The sequence below is a fragment of the Stenella coeruleoalba genome (assembly GCF_951394435.1).
Source record: "Stenella coeruleoalba genome assembly, chromosome: 19".
Classification (NCBI taxonomy): domain Eukaryota; kingdom Metazoa; phylum Chordata; class Mammalia; order Artiodactyla; family Delphinidae; genus Stenella; species Stenella coeruleoalba.
Genome location: NC_137165.1, coordinates 31,459,095 through 31,476,509, shown reverse-complemented (window position 1 = coordinate 31,476,509; position 17,415 = coordinate 31,459,095). Strand labels below are relative to the sequence as shown.

At 38.1% G+C, this 17,415-nt stretch overlaps 1 protein-coding gene across 4 annotated transcripts in view; it reads right to left on the bottom strand.

Moving 5' to 3' along the window:
* Positions 1-17,415, bottom strand: part of PPM1E (protein phosphatase, Mg2+/Mn2+ dependent 1E) — a 197,984-nt gene that overhangs the window by 140,227 nt on the left and 40,342 nt on the right. The gene's annotated exons all lie outside the window — the stretch shown is intronic.

The window sequence follows — 17,415 nt, the reverse complement described above, 5'->3', positions numbered from 1 at the left end:
GCTGAGCCTGCGCGTCCAGAGCCTGTGCTCTGCAACGGGAGAGGCCACAACAGTGAGAGGCCCGCGTACGGCAAAAAAAGAAAAAAGAAAAAAAAAATCATCCCTAGTAGATTATCAAAATTTGATTTACATAATCTGATTAAGAAAACTCTTCAAAGCACTGAGAAAAACACAAAAAAATAAAAAATATGCCTTGAGGGGCTTCCCTGATGGTGCAGTGGTTAAGAATCCGTCCGTCGATGCAGGAGACACAGGCTCGAGCCCTGGTCCAGGAAGATCTCACATGCCATGGAGTAACTAAGCCCATGTGCCACAACTACTGAGCCTGCGCTCTAGAGCCCGCGAGTCACAACTGCTGAGCCCGCATGCCACAACTACTGAAGCCGTCACGCCTAGAGGCCGTGTTCCGCAACAAGAGGCCACTGCAATGAGAAGCCTGTACACCACAAGAAGATTAGCCCCTGCTCACCGCAACTAGAGAAAGCCCGCCCAGCAATGAAGACCCAATGCAGCCAAAAATAAATACATAAAATAAAATAAACCATGATAACTGCAGAAAAACGACAGATAAAAATCTCCAAATATTATTTTTAAAAAAAAGCCTTGAAAGGAACAGCATTAACAAAGCTATAACTAGGTACAGTCAAGAGAAAGCCCATATTCACTTCACCCCTTCTGAGTATCTCTAGTAGAACATATGCTTTTTCCCAATTATTAACTGCATTCAAGAATGATACAGTGGTGGTCTGATGTGACAGGGATCAAAATCAGGACAGCACTATTTCCATATGCTAATTCTGAAGAGAGCCAAAGCAGTATACACTCTCCAGGTAAAAATCCTAGCTTACACAAACACAAATCACATGAGACACTGAATAACAGGACCGTCAATTTAAACTTCCAGCTTCCTATCATGTTGTGTTTAAGACTGCTGGATGAAGTGGCACTCAGTTATAACAATGTCTCAGCCATAATTTCCAGTTAACACTGATTTTAAGGAGTTCAAAACATCATTCAAGATTTCACTCTGACTTACACAACTGAGAATTCTGAAGTTAAGGGCAAAGGTTCAAGTGGTTTACCCAAGAATTTAAGGGCAATAACTTTAAAAGGGAAGAGAGGAAGGTGGATGGACTTTTACCACTGAACATCCACATGCACTAAGTTAGAACTATTACCATGCTGTAAGTAATTCCTATAACTCATGTATCATTCCTTAAAACAACCTATACCACGTAAGTGCAGAGCTCAAGGGTGCCCAGTCTATGTCAGGAGTAAGCAAACTTTGGGCTGTGGGCCAAATCTGGCTCAACACCAGTTTTTGTAACTGAAATGTTATTAGAATACAGCCACACCCATGTCTTTACATACTGCCTATGGCTGATTTTGTGCTACCACAGCAGGGCTGAGCAGTTGAGGCAGATACCTTGCTGCTTGGAAAGCCTAAAATACTTACTATCTGGCCCTTTACAGAAAAAAACTGCCAATCCCTAGTCTGTGTGAATGCTGCCCCTATAATAATGCGGTGCACAGCTTATGTAGCATCCCTGGAAACAACCTATTAGAAAACAAACTTGGGACTTCCCCGGTGGTCCAGTGGTTAAGACTCCACGCTCCCAATGCAGGGGGCCCAGGTCTGATCCCTGGTCAGGGAACTAGATCCCGCATGCTGCAATGAAAGAGCCCACGTGCCACAACTAAAGGATCCCAAATGCCGCAACTAAAATGATCCCACTTGCTGCAGTGAAGATCCTGCGTGCCGCAACTAAGACCTGGTGCAGCCAAATAAATTAAAAAAAAAAAAAGAAAAAAAGAAAACAAACTTATGGTCACCAAAGGGGAAGGGGGATGGACAGATTAGGAGTTTGGGATTAACAGATACAAACTATTATAAATAAAACAGATAGGCAGGACTTCCCTGGTGGTCCAATGGTTAAGAATCCACCTTCCAATGCAGGGGACACAGGTTCAATCCCTGGTCAGGGAACTAAGATCCCACGTGCCACGGGGCAACTAATAATAAGCCTGTGCGCTCTAGAGCCTGCGTGCCACAACTAGAGAGCCTGCCTGCCGCAACTACTGAGCTCGCAAGCCCTGAAGCCCAGGCACCACAGCTGAAGAGGAGCCCACGCACCACAACTAGAGAGAAGCCCATGCAACAAAAGATCCCATATGCTGCAACAAAGATCCTGCAACTAAGACCCGATGCAGCCAAAAAAATAATAATAATAGATAGGGACTTCCCTGGTGGTGCAGTAGCTAAGACTCTGCGCTCCCAATGCAGGGGGCCCAGGTCCGATCCCTGGTCAGGGAACTAGATCCCACATGCCGCAACTACAAATCCTGCATGCTGCAACAAAGGTCCCGCACATGGCAATGAAAATCCCATGTACTGCAATTAAGACCCAGCACAGCCAAATAAATAAATATATTTTTAAAAATAATAAAATAAAATAGATACACAACAAGGACCTACTGTATAGCACAAGGAGTATATTCAGTATCTTCTAATAACCTATAATGGAAAATAATTTGAAAAAATATATATATTCATATACATATGTATATCTGAATCACTTTGCTGTACACTTGAAACTAACACAACATTGTAAACTAATACTTCAATTTAAAAAAATAAATAACAAATCCAGATATTTCCACTAAATCACACAAGATCATGTATAAATTGGGGCTAGTAATAATACCTCCCATAGCTGTTCTTATAAGTCTCAAATAAGTACATGAAAATATTGGAGAAATGTTAGTTGTTACTAACATTACAGAGTAAAAATTAAATACTCATATAGTTTGGCCTTACATTCTCCTTTACCCTTCCATAAAATCAGGGCTTTAACCATGCATGCCTTCACATTTACCAATCCCTCAAAATGAGATCCTCACACTCCTATTCTCAACACCTGCCATCTATCCAAATACCACTCCTTTTCCAGAATCAGCTTAAATGCCACATTCTTGCTGACACCTTCTCTGATTCTCTAATCAATCTTCATTGCTCTTTCCTATGTTCCCCTATGGCATATTACTGCAAATTCTGTTTAACATTCGTTTAATTCTATTTTCTATTATTTACTGATCCTATTTCTCCCACTGGATTTTACATTGCTTAAAAGACTATTTCTTATTCATCCTTACATCCACCTCCACCTCCCGCCCTGCCTACAGTGTCTATCAAAGTTTCTTGTACAGGGACTTCTCTGGTGGTGCAGTGGTTTAGAATCCGCCTGCCAGCACTCTGACTTTATACTACAAAGCTACAGTAATCAAGACAGTATGGTACTGGCACAAAAACAGAAACACAGAGCAATGGAACAGGAGAGAAAACCCAGAGATAAACCCATGCACATATGGTCACCTTAACTTTGATAAAGGAGGCAAGAATATACAGTGGAGAAAAGATAGCCTCTTCAATAAGTGGTGCTGGGAAAACTAGACAGCTACATGTAAAAGAATGAAATTAGAACACTCCCTAACATCATACACAAAAATAAACTCAAAATGGATTAAAGACCTAAATGTAAGGCCAGACACTATCAAACTCCTAGAGGAAAACACAGGCAGAACACTCTATGACATAAATCACAGCAAGATCCTTTTTGACCCACCTCCTAGAAAATGGAAATAAAAACAAAAATAAACAAATGGGACCTAATGAAAGTTAAAAGCTTTTGCACAGCAAAGGAAACCATAAACAAGACAAAAAGACAACTCTCAGAATGGGAGAAAATATTTGCAAATGAAGCAACTGACTAAGGATTAATCTCCAAAATATACAAGCAGCTCATGCAGCTCAATATCAAAAAAACAAACAACCCAATCCAAAAATGGACAGAAAACCTAAATAGACATTTCTCCAAAGAAGATATACAGACTGCCAACAAACACATGAAAGAATGCTCAACATCATTAATCATTAGAGAAATGCAAATCAAAACTACAATGAGGTATCACCTCACACCGGTCAGAATGGCCATCATCAAAAAATCTACAAACAATAAATGCTGGAGAGGGTGTGGAGAAAAGGGAACCCTCTTGCACTGTTGGTGGGAATGTAAACTGATACAGCCACTATGGAGAACAGTATGGAGATTCCTTAGAAAACTAAAAACAGAACTACCATACGACCCAGAAATCCCACTACTGGGCATATACCCTGAGAAAACCATAATTCAAAAAGAGTCATGTACCACAATGTTCACTGAAGCTCTATTTACAATAGCCAGGACATGGAAGCAACCTAAGTGTCCATCAACAGAAGAATGGATAAAGATGTGGCACATATATACAATGGAATATTACTCAACCATAAAAAGAAACGAAATTGAGTCATTTGTAGTGAGATGGATGGACCTAGAGTCTGTCATACAGAGTGAAGTAAGAAAGAGAAAAACAAATACCGTATGCTAACACATATATATGGAATCTAAAAAACAAACAAAATGGTCGTGAAGAACCTAGGGGCAAGATGGGAATAAAGATGCAGACCTACTAGAGAATGGACTTGAGGACACGGAGGGGGGAAGGGTAAGCTGGGACAAAGTGAGACAGTGGCATGGACATATATACACTACCAAATGTAAAATAGATAGCTAGTGGGAAGCAGCCGCATAGCACAGGGAGATCAGCTCGGTGCTTTGTGACCACCTAGAGGGATGGGAGAGGGAGGGTAGGAGGGAGGGAGATGCAAGAGGGCAGAGATATGGGAACATATGTATGTGTATAACTGATTCACTTTGTTATAAAGCAGAAACTAACACACCATTGTAAAGCAATTATACTCCAATAAAGACGTTTTAAAAAAAAGTATATATTTGAGATATATGTTCAAAATATAATGAAATATAATTTGAGGTAAGAAAACAAAAAAAGAATCCACCTGCCAATACAGGGGACATGGGTTCGAGCCCTGGTCCAGGAAGATCCCATATGCCGCAGAGCAAATAAGCCTGTGTGCCACAGCTACTAAACCTGCACTCTAGAGCCCACAAACTACTGAGCCTGAGTGCCACAACTACTGAACCCGTGTGCCACAACTACTGAAACCCGAGTGCCTAGAGCCCATGCTCGCAACAAGAGAAGCCACCACAGTGAGAAGCCCACACATCGCAACGAAGAGTAGCCCCTGCTCGCCGCAACTAGAGAAAGCCCGGGTGCAGCAAAGAAGACCCAACACAGCAAAAATAAGTTAAAAAAAAAAAAAGTTTCTTGTACATAGTAAATATACACTGAATTGGACTCCTGACATTATATACCTAGTTCTGCCCTATATTCTAATCTGTTGCTTATTACACCAAGCTAGGTTGCCTCCAGTACATCTGTCCACTGCTCAAAAAAGGCAACAATAAAGCTAGAAAACTCTTCTAAATGAAATATACAAAGATTTTTCAATTTCTACAATGTTCAGTGTGATATTCAATATGAACTCCTCCCTATAATTTAGTAATGTTTCTTTAAAAGATTAATGATTTCATCAGGTTTTTCAGTAGAATTTATTCCCTCATTTAATCTTTATACCAAACTGTTCATACTTAAATCCTCTCACAAATAAACACAATGTTCCAACTCAGCTGTTGGCGGCAGAATGTGTTCACAATGAGCAACCCCTACTATCCTGGCAAGAATTACAGGACTAGCTAATTACAGGACTAGTACAGTCTCTCATATCTGTTTTCACTGGGATAAGAACAATATGGATATATCAAAAAGCAAATGGCCCAGAAAGACATCTTAGGATTTTTCCACAGATATGGAAGTCCCACTAAGTTGACTTAAATTGGGTTTTTCTCCACCATGTGCACAGTTTTTCTGTGATAGTAAGAAAAATGCCAGAATATGAGGTTTTCATGAGAAATAGGATAAAAAGATCCCATTGTACAAGCTAGTCAAGACAAAAGTATTTTAAATAAGCTGGAGATTTATATGGGCCTGAAGTTTGACATAAAGAAGATACAGATAGACAAAATATAGAAGACAGTCTCTCCCATAAAAGAGCCTGGGTTTTCTTTGGGGGAGAAAACATACGAAACATATGAAATAACTTCAGAATAATAATGAATATCATATCTTAATGGTGGTGATTCAAAATATTTCTCTCATCTCACTGCTACATCACAGATTAGAACCGCTGCCCTAAATAACCCATACGTTATTTGGTCCTAAGACTGAGCCACAGAAACTGAAGGAAAGAAGGAGATTATTTTCATTTTTCATGAATTGTATTCCACTTCATGAATTGTATTCTCTTCTCCAGCTAATCATATGAAGTTTAAAAAGAAAATGGGCTTCCCTGGTGGCGCAGTGGTTGAGAGTTCGCCTGCCGACGTAGGGAACACGGGTTCGTGCCCCAATCCAGGAAGATCCCACATGCTGCGGAGCGGCTGGGCCCGTGAGCCATGGCCGCTGAGCCTGTGCGTCCGGAGCCTGTGCTCCACAGCGGGAGAGGCCACAACAGTGAGAGGCCCGTGTACCGCAAAATAAAAAAGAAAATGTACATTAGAGGAACAGCACAAATGCATTCACTTTATGCCTGCTAATCAATAATTAGTAATATCTTACAGAGACAGGTAAAACAGGACACTTCACACTTAGATGCCTACAGTTTACGACAACAGTTAACAATACAAAAGATGTGACAGTGCAAAGAATAAATTGTAAAATTTCTATTTTAAAAGACAGAGTCTCATTTTATGTTGCTGTAGATATATTATTTCCTCCTATTTTTTTCCTAATTAATTAACTAAAAATATCTTATATCTTCCATTTCAGGCAAAAAGAACACTAATGTACCCTGAAAAAAAACCTTGTAAGTCACCTAAAAATTCTGGCTAAACTATGAAAACTATCTTGAGATAAATTAACATAAACTCACAATCAAAATCACAAAACATAGGAAACAAGCCACTGTGATTAAGGGTCAGCAAAAATAATAAACATGAGACTCATGCCCACAAAGACAGTGAAAATTAACAGCTGCCGAACAACATTTAAAGAAACAAGAAAGGATACAAAAATATGAATAAGGAACAAACTCCGTTCAATAAGCAGGCAGATTTAAAAAGGAACCTGATAGAATTTCTAGAAACTGGATAATTAAAATTAGAAACTTGGTAGACAGTTACACAGCAGGATAGATGAACCTAAAGTGAAAATTCAGTTTGAACTAGAAGAGATCCAAAGAATTTACTCAGATACAAAATGGAGACATAATAGAGATGAAGTTAAGAGACAAAGAGGAAAAAGTAAGAATGTTTAAGAATCTAATTAGTGTTTAATCCAATTAGAGTTCCAGAAGAAGAAAACAGAGAGACTAGACAAGAGGCGCTATTTGAAGAAATAATGGCTAAGTTTTCAAGCTTGATGAAAACCACAGATTCTCACATTCAGGGAGCCCAACAAATCACAAACAAGATAATAATAAAAGAAAACCACCCTATATACAGTGTGGGGGAAACTGGAAAAACCACAGGCAAAGAAAATATTTTAGAGGCTACAAGCCAGAAAAAACAGATACCTGATAAACAGACTGACAGCTGATTTCTCAACAGCAACAATAAAACTCAGAAGACAGAGGAATAATAACTATAAAAGAGTTAAAAGAATAACCACCAACCTGGATTTGAAATACATAAAACAGTCTTTAAAGGGTGAGAGCAAATAATGACATGATCAAACAAACAAAAACTGATAGCATTAAGTACTGAGACCTTTTTAAAAATATATATATACATTTAAAAAAATAAAAATAAATAATAAATAAAAAAATATATATACATTTATTTATTTATTTGGCTGCACCAGGTCTTAGTTGCAGATCTTCGTTGGGGCATGGGATTTCATTAGCTGCAGCATGCAGAAACTTTCAGTTGCAGCATGAAGGATCTTCAGTTGCGGCATGGAATTCTTAGTTGCAGCATGCATGTGGGATCTAGTTCCCTGACCAGGGATCAAACTCGGGCCCCCTACATTAGGAGCATGGAGCCTTAACCACTGGACCACTAGGGAAGTCCCCTAAGAGACCTTTAAATGCACTTCTAAATTATGTACTTTAGTAAGAAGGGAGTTTGGAAGAAAGGTCTATCTTGAGATGCAGGAATTCTAACAACAACAAAAAGATAAACATGAATAAATCTAAACAAACATCTATTTATAAAATGATAACAATGATGTCTACTTTGTAGAATTAAAATTTTTTAAAAATAGAACTAAAATATCAGACAACAAACAATCACCCTTAAGGAAAATTTATCAGCATTTAAACATTCAGAAGCCCTTGTCATATAAGGAAACTGGGTAAATATATTGATTAACTTTGGGTTTTAGGTTAAATACGCGTGTTAACATTTTTAGAATAACCAGTAAAAGAAATATATTATGTGTATATTCCAAAGAAGGACAAGAAAAAGAAAACAAGGAGGAGAAAGGGAGGAGGAAGAGAAGAACCATAAGAACAACAACAACAAGCAGAGAAAGTGTGACAATAAAAAACATAAAAGATGGTAGAAATAAACCTATGTCAGTAATAAAAGAAAGTGTAAATGGACTAACATCTATAATTAAAAAGACTGTCAATCTAGATTTTTTAATATTAAAATCCAACTACAGGGACTTCCCTGGTAGCTCAATGGTGGCTAAGACTCCACGCTCCCAATGCAGGGGGCCCGGGTTCAATCCCTGGTCAGGGAACTAGATCCCACATGCCGCAACTAAGAGTTTGCATGCAGCAACCGAAGATCCCACATGCCGCAACTAAAGATCCCGCATGCCTCAACAAAGATCCTGCACGTGGCAACAAAGATCCCATGTGCTTCAACTAACACCCAGTATAGCCAAATAAATAAATTTTTTTTAATCCAACTATATATGTTTTTAAGAGACATCTAAAATATAAGAGATTGACAGTAAAAGGATGAGTAAAGTTGTACCAGACAATACTAATATTAATATCAAACAAGATAAACTTTTGTGCAAAAAGTATTACTAAAGTAAAGAGGGTCACTACATGATGAAAGGTTCAATTCACCAGGAAGACATAACAGTTCTAAACTTGTGTGTAACTAATAGCCAAATGCCAGAATATATAAAGCAAATACCAATAGAATTATATGAATAAATCAATAAATTCACTATCATAATAGAAGAAATTATAACTCATCTCTTTCAGTAATTAGATCAGACAAAAAATCAGTACAGATACTAAAAATGTGAATGATATAATTAACAAGTTTTATATTTAGCAATGTACCCAACAACTAGGGCATACACATTCTGTTCAAGCACATATGAAATATTTTTGAGAACTGACTATACAATAGGCCATAAAGCAAGATTCAATAGATTTCAAAAACTGTATCATATACAGACCGTATTTTCTGACCACTACTCAATTAAGTTAAAAATTAATAACAAAAAGTATAACTATGATAGAGAATACTTTAATAGAGAAGCAAACAATTGATTAGGGAAAATTCTTTACAGAAAAATTCAGCTATTAGATGGCAGAAGTAATGACAGAATTAGACAGTCACCATTTTCAATAATTAATGAGATATGAACGTAGGCAATTATCATCAATGGCAGCTAAAACCATTAGGTGAAAAAGTCTAAATGATCAGGTTGACAATAACTGAAACTTTGGACCAAGCTTAACATAAAAAAAAAAAGACATTATTTGCCTACTGCTGAAATGCAATATAAAATACAAAGCACCACCTATGAACTGTTCTTGATAAAGACTCAAACCTAAGTCAGATCAAGCCTCTCGAGCTGTACTGCCCAATCTGGTAGTCACTAACTGGTCACCTGTGGCTACTGAGCACCTGAAATGTACCCACTCTGAATTGAGATATGCTGTAAGTGTAAATTACACAACAGGTTTCAAAAAATAAGAAGGAATGTAAAATATAATTATTTATATTGAGTATATAAATAATATTTTTGATATCCTGGGTTGACTAAAATGTGTCAAAATTAATTTCACCTTTTTCTTTTTTAATGCAGGTATTAGAAAATTTTAAATTAATTATGTGGCTTGCATTTTTGTTTCATGTTATATTTCTACTGCACAGCATGTGCTGCTCCAGAACTACCTACCATTTTACAAAAAACATTTTCTAGATTACCAACAAATGATCTGGTTTCTTCAACAAATAGGTGGCAAGAAAAAAAAGGAGGGTCAGGAAATTGTTACAGATTAGAAGAGATTTAAGAGACATATCAAAATAATGCAAAGTACAGATTGCTTTGAATAGTGCTTTGAAAACTGACTGAATATTAGATGACACTAAAGAATTATTGTTAATCTCTCTAGGTGTGAAAATGGTATCGTAGTTAAGCTTTTTGAAAAGAGACCTTTGGGACTTCCCTGTTGGCACAGTGGTTAAGAATCCGCCTGCCAATGCAGGGGACACGGGTTCGATCCCTGCTCCAGGAAGATCCCACATGCCGTGGAGCAACTAAGCCCGCAAGCCACAACTACTGAGCCTGTGCTCTAGAGCCTGTGCGCCACAACTATTGAGCCCACGTGCCACAACTGAAGCCCGCGCACCTAAAGCCTGTGCTCTGCAACAAGAGAAGCCACCGCAATGAGAAGCCCACACACAACGAAGAGTAGCCCCCGCTCACCACAACGAGAGAAAGCCCAAACGCAGAAACGAAGACCCAATGCAGCCATAAATAAATTAAAAAGAGACCTTAGATCTTGGAGACACATACAAACTTATGAAAGAAATGAAATTATGTCTGAGATAGGTTTTAAAATAATCCAGAGGAGAGGTTAGACAGAATTTGGAGGAAACGGAAAATAAGATTGACCAAATTGGCTGTTTTGGAGTTATTGTTCTATTTTCTTGACTTTGTGTATTTATTTTTTTATTTTATTTTATTTTTTTTTGCGGTACGCAGGCCTCTCACTGTTGTGGCCTCTCCCGTTGCGGAACACAGGCTTCAGACGCACAGGCTCAGCGGCCATGGCTCACGGGCCCAGCCGCTCCGCGGCATGTGGGATCTTCCCGGACCGGGGCACGAACCCATGTCCCCTGCATCGGCAGGCGGACTCTCAATCACTGCGGCACCAGGGAAGCCCTGTGCATTTATTTTTAAATGTCCATAATAAAAAGATTTTTTGGTGTGTTTACCAGATTAGTAGTTGCCTGGGGCCAGGGGTGGGTACAGAGTGCCAGTGGGTACAAGGTTTCTTTCTGAGGTGATGAAAAAGTTCTAAAATTAGATTGCGATGATGGCTGCACAACTGAAAATTTCCTTAAAAGCACTGAACTGTACTATACACTTAAAATGGGTGAATTTTATGGAATGTAAATTATACCTCAATAAAGCTGCTTTTTAAATTCACATTATTCTCTCTTTCTCTCCAACACACACGCCCCTAAAAATAAATCTAACAAAAGAGTATGAGATCTTTATAAAGAAAATTATAAAATTTGATTGAAAGATACTAAAGCCCTAAATAAATGGAGAAATATATTATCTTCATGAAAATTCTTTTCAAAATGACCCATAAATTCAAAGTAACTAAATATAAGCTCAATAACAATCCAGCAGGACTTCTCATAAGACTTGCAAGCTGATCCCAAGGTTTATATGAAAGAGCAAAGGACCATGAATAGTCAAAACATTCCTGAAGAACACTTCTGAAGAAGGTGACCCTAGTAGATGTTAAGGCTTATTTTAAAACTACAGTAATTAAGCCAGAACAAAATTGGTGCATAGATAAACAAACACATTTAAAATAATAGAAAGCCCAGAAATAGGCCCGTGAAAATGTGAAGACTTGATAAAGGTGGCATTACAGTTCAATGAGGACAGGACAGAATACACATACATAGGTGCATATACAAACACACACATACACATACCCCTAGGAGTAGAAATGCTGGATCAAAGGATATGTGCATCTTCAATTTTACCAGATAAATATTTTCAAAAGTGATTGTACCAGTTAACATTCCCACCAGCAACATATAAGCCTTCTTGCTCCTCTACATCTTTGTCAATGCTTGGGATGATCCAACTCTAATTTCCACAAATCTGGTAAGTGTAAAAATTTTGTTTCATTGAATTTACCACTTGCATTTCTTTGATCTCTAATGAGGGTGAGCATCTTTTTAGTATTTCTTGGCTACTCTTGTTTCCTCTTTGTGATGTGCCTTTTCCTGTAATTTGTCTATTTATCTATAGAGTTGTCTTTCCTTATTGATTTGTGGGAGTTCTTTCCTTTATCAGTTATATGTGTTACAACTATCTTCTCTGAGTTTACATCTTGTCTCTGCATATTTTTATATTCTTTTTTAAAATTGGGATATAATTCACACATTATAAAACGTACTCATTTAAAGTATTCAAAATTCAATGTTTTAGTATATTCACAGAGTTCTGCAAACATCACCACTATCTAATTTCAGAACATTTTCTCACCTTAACAGTATTAACCAAAAAGCCCATTTTTACTTTATATATCAACCACTGCTTAAATATTCATTACATTTAAAATTGAGCAACAGGATTTCCCTGGTGGCGCAGTGGTTAAGAATCCTCCTGCCAATGCAGAGAACATGGGTTTGATCCCTGGTCCGGGAAGATCCCATATGCCACGGAGCAACTAAGCCCATGTGCCACAACTACTGAGCCTGCGCGCCACAACTACTGAGCCCGCATGCCACAACTACTGAAGCCCACATGCCTAGAGCCCACGCTCCCCAACAAGAGAAGCCACCGCAATAAGAAGTCCGTGCACTGCAACGAAGAGTAGCCCCCGCTTGCCACAACTAGAGAAAGCCCGCGCACAGCAATGAAGACCCAACGCAGCCAAGAATAATAAATAAATAAAATTTTAAAAATTGAGCAACAAAGTATTATATTCGGTTCAACTCAGATGTTTATTTATTGAGTGGCTACTACATGTAAGGCACTCAAAAATATACAACAGGGCTTCACTGGTGGCGCAGTGGTTGAGAGTCCGCCTGCTGATGCAGGGGACACGGGTTCGTGCCCTGGTCCGGGAAGATCCCACATGCTGCAGAGCGGCTGGGCCCGTGAGCCATGGCCGCTGAGCCTGCACGTCCGGAGCCTGTGCTCCGCAACGGGAGAGGCCACAACAGTGAGAGGCCCGCGTCCCGCAAAAAAGAAAAAAAAGAAAAAAGAAAAAAACAATATACAAGATATAGTTCTGACATTCCAGGATTACAGAAGGATCCTAACAATCAAGTATAATCACTAAGACATTTTCTTTATTATAGAAAATATCACACATATACAAAAGTAGAGAGAATAACATAGTAAACTCAAGTACCTGTATCTGTTTGAGTATTATCAACATAAAACATTTTCTAACACTGCTACAATTAGGAGCTACTAGCATTCACTGTGAGATTTGAAGAACTCCACTGAAAACTTTTTTTAACGTATTAATTATTTATTTTTAATTTTTAATTTTTTGGCCATGTGGCATGTGGGATCTTAGTTCCCAGACCAGGGCTCGAACCTACAACTCCTGCAGTAGAAGCATGGGGTCTTAACCACTGGACCACCAGGGAAGTCCCCAAAAGTTTTTTGTTTTTTTTTAATGCAACTGAAAGTTTTTTGTTTTTTTTTAATGCAACTGTGACAAGGTACGAAGCAGAAAACATAGAATAATATGATTAGACTATCCTGCAGTGGCTACTTTCATATTCCTTTTCCCTCATCCCTGTCTCTCAATTCTACATTACAAATCACCAAAGACCTAGTCTGACAAATGCTAAGCCCTCCTTGGAGGGAGGGGAAAATGGAGAAAATTGAATTAGCAAAGGCAGAACTGACATTAACACACAGAGGAAGAGCAGAAAGCTAAAAACTCTCACACACTGAGTTTTTTCCCATCATATTTTTTACCATTTATTAGTTAGAAAAGGGATCTAATTACTCTTTCAACTAAATCCCTATACTGTCAACTAACTGTTTCCATCTTAGCCTCTTTTCTACATAGTTTACATTTCTGATCCTATTAATTTTCTCAGCAAAATGATAGTAATAAAGAACATGGATTTTGCAGTCGATTGGTATGAATCCCAATTCTGACGCTACAAGCTGCGTGACCTTAGCAAGTTATTTTAATTCCTGAAGCCTGTTTGCTTACCTGCAAAACTGAAATACTTCCTAGTTTCAGAGGGCTGTTAAAGAAGTTAAACAAGACAGAGTATATATATAGCACTTGACATATAGTAAGTCTTACCAATTTATTTTTCCTCTAATGTCCTATCAGGTGGCACGTTCCTTGACCAATTTATATAAAAATTCTCCCTGCTTGGTATGAACAGTTCATCTTGCTCTAACCATGCATACATATATAAATGACAAAAGCATCATCTTTGAATCATTAAGAACATCACTAGAATTATCTTTACATTTTTTACATTTTCTATGTTTTATTAACATGAAGCACATAAAACTGAAAACCATTAATTGAGCTCATTTTAAAAATTAACACAGCAACTCTCTTATGTTTAGTTTAGTACTAATGAAGTATGGTATATTTTAAATCTTTAATAATAAGAAGAACTTGTCATATGCCAGGCACTGTGCTAGGTGCTTTGCATATAATTTGATCACTTGATGCTCACAATAATCCTACCACTATTTCATAGATGAAAAAACTGAGGCTTTGAAAAGTTAGCCCATGTTTTTCTGGCTTTCTCAAAGATAGAAAAATGCCTAGGGCACTGTAGAAGGGAAGACACCCCTGGTTTTCCTACTTTTCCTTGTTAAAAATTTATTAGAGCTCCAGGGATATGGTAGAACTGAGTCCTATCTATTACACAGCTTAATAAATGTTTTATACCATTTGACATCATAGAGTATCACTAGATTAAATGCATCTTTCTTACAGAAATGGCATTCTTCTTACCTAGATGACTCCTTGCTGAGATTTACTCATGGTTAGTGAATAATATTTCTAAACCCCAAAACTTAACACATGAACTGCTGCTGTCAAAAATTATTACATTTAGTACTTAGGGGTTTGAAACAAAAAAACATATGAAAAAATGGTCTTGATTTAAATAGTTGGTTGTTTTTTTTTTACTGAAAACGTGTCCTATGTGTTTTAAATTCTACCTTTTTCTTATTAGTGAGGACTAACTTTCCAAAGGGGAGAATAATTTTATATTTTTTATAGCATTTTCTTTACATACCTGCTAGAAAAGAGGACTTAACATTAATACTGGTAAATATTTTGTTCATATTACACATAATTATTATTTTCCTTCATAAAACCACAATTTTGGATCCTGTCGACTCTTCCATAGATGGGAAGACAAGCCAGTATGAAATAAGATAATGAATACGGAAGAAAATGTAATAGTGTAAGTACTGAGCATCTGAACTCAACTTATTCATTGAAAATCAAAGTCAATACATTAAAAATTAATTATCAATTCTCATCCTAAGCTATAAAACAACTCTTCCTTCATACCTATGCTGTTGCCTTTGCAGAGTCCAAAACATTCACATTACACAGAGAGTCAGGTAATTTCTGTGCATCTGACAGAATATAGAAGAGAATATAATGTTGAAAAAAAAAATGAATCCTTGGGACTTCCCTGGTGGTGCAGTGGTTAAGAATCCACCTGCCGGGCTTCCCTGGTGACGCAGTGGTTGAGAGTCCGCCTGCTGATGCAGGGGACACGGGTTCCTGCCCCGGTCCGGGAAGATCCCACATGCCGCGGGGCGGCTAGGCCCATGCGCCATGGCCGCTGAGCCTGCGCGTCCGGAGCCTGTGCTCCGCAACGGGAGAGGCCACAACAGTGAGAGGCCCGCGTACCGCAAAATAAATAAATTAATTAATTTAAAAAAAAAAAAAAGGAATCCACCTGCCAAAGCAGGGAATATGGGCTCGATCCCTGGTCTGGGAAGATCCCACATGTTGCGGAGCAACTAAGTCCATGCACCACAACTACTGAGCCTGTGCTCTACAGCCTGTGAGCCACAACTACCGAGCCCGAGTGCCACAACTAATGAAGCCTGCATGCCTAGAGCCCATCCGCAACAAGAGGAGCCACCACAATGAGAAGCCCATGCACCGCAAAGAAGAGTAGCCCCCACTAGCCTCAACTAGAGAAAAGCCCACGCACAGCAACAAAGACCCAACACAGCCAAAAGTAAATTAATTATTTAAAAAAAGAATCCTTGGGCTTCCCTGGTGGTGCAGTGGTTGAGAGTCCGCCTGCCGATGCAGGGGACACGGGTTCGTGCCCCGGTCCAGGAAGATCCCGCATGCCACGGAGCGGCTGGGCCCGTGAGCCATGGCCACTGGGCCTGCGCGTCCGGAGCCTGTGCTCCACAACAGGAGAGGCCACAACAGTGAGAGGCCCGTGTACCGCAAAAATAAATAAATAAATAATAAATTAAAAAAGAATCCTTTTCTAATGCTTATTTTGTTTCATAAGTCTAAAACACCATAATCTGTCATACTTCTTTAGTGAATGGGATCATATGAGCCATACCTCTTGTTTAACAAGTTGAACTTGTTGTTATAAAAAGACTACATCAAAATCAATATATTAATATATATGAGCAGAACAGTCTGAGCCTCACCCTAAAAAGTTACCAGAACTTCTCTGGATCCATATTTTAATAAATCATATACCTTTAGGTTACCTGTTCTTATAGGTGCAATGATTTTACACAGACGCAAGGATAGCATATTTGCTTTCTTCATATTAAAAGAAAAAAATATTTCCAGATCCTTAACGATCAGAAAATGAGAGTAGTTTGTTTTCTGATACCTATAACACTACTAGTATGTTAACTTTCCTCCCACTCAGGGCTATTTTGGTGAAGTCACATATTATCACAGAATATCTGGAATAAAATTATATCAGTACATACAAGTGGATCTATGTATTTATATGAGGATAATGGCACCATTTGAGAGCAACAGCAAAAAGATTCTGTAACGGGTACATTTTAACTAATATTTTCTCAAACAATTTTTCAGTATCAAAGAACTATTATACCTGATTATAATGTTTGGAAACTGTACAAAATAGACAGCCTATCTTTAAAAGTTCAATCAAATTTATTACAATAACGAAACAAGTGAATCACAACATGTGAAGTCAAAACTATTTTTATGCACTTGAAATGCCATCTTCCTTCTCTTACTACTTCCATGTCTTCCAAAGATCTATAAAATATTGATAAACTATATGGATAATTCACTAAAATGTGGCTAACTGAGAATTAAACCTAGTCTGAGAGAAATGTTTTCGTAGGAATAAGAAAATAAAACAGGAAGTCAGAGGGCATATCCTCAGTCACTGGCGGGCTAATAGCAAAAGGTATAAAACCAAATTAGTATCTCAAAAAGAGAAAACAGGGATGAGGCAGAAATACATTTGAAGAAAT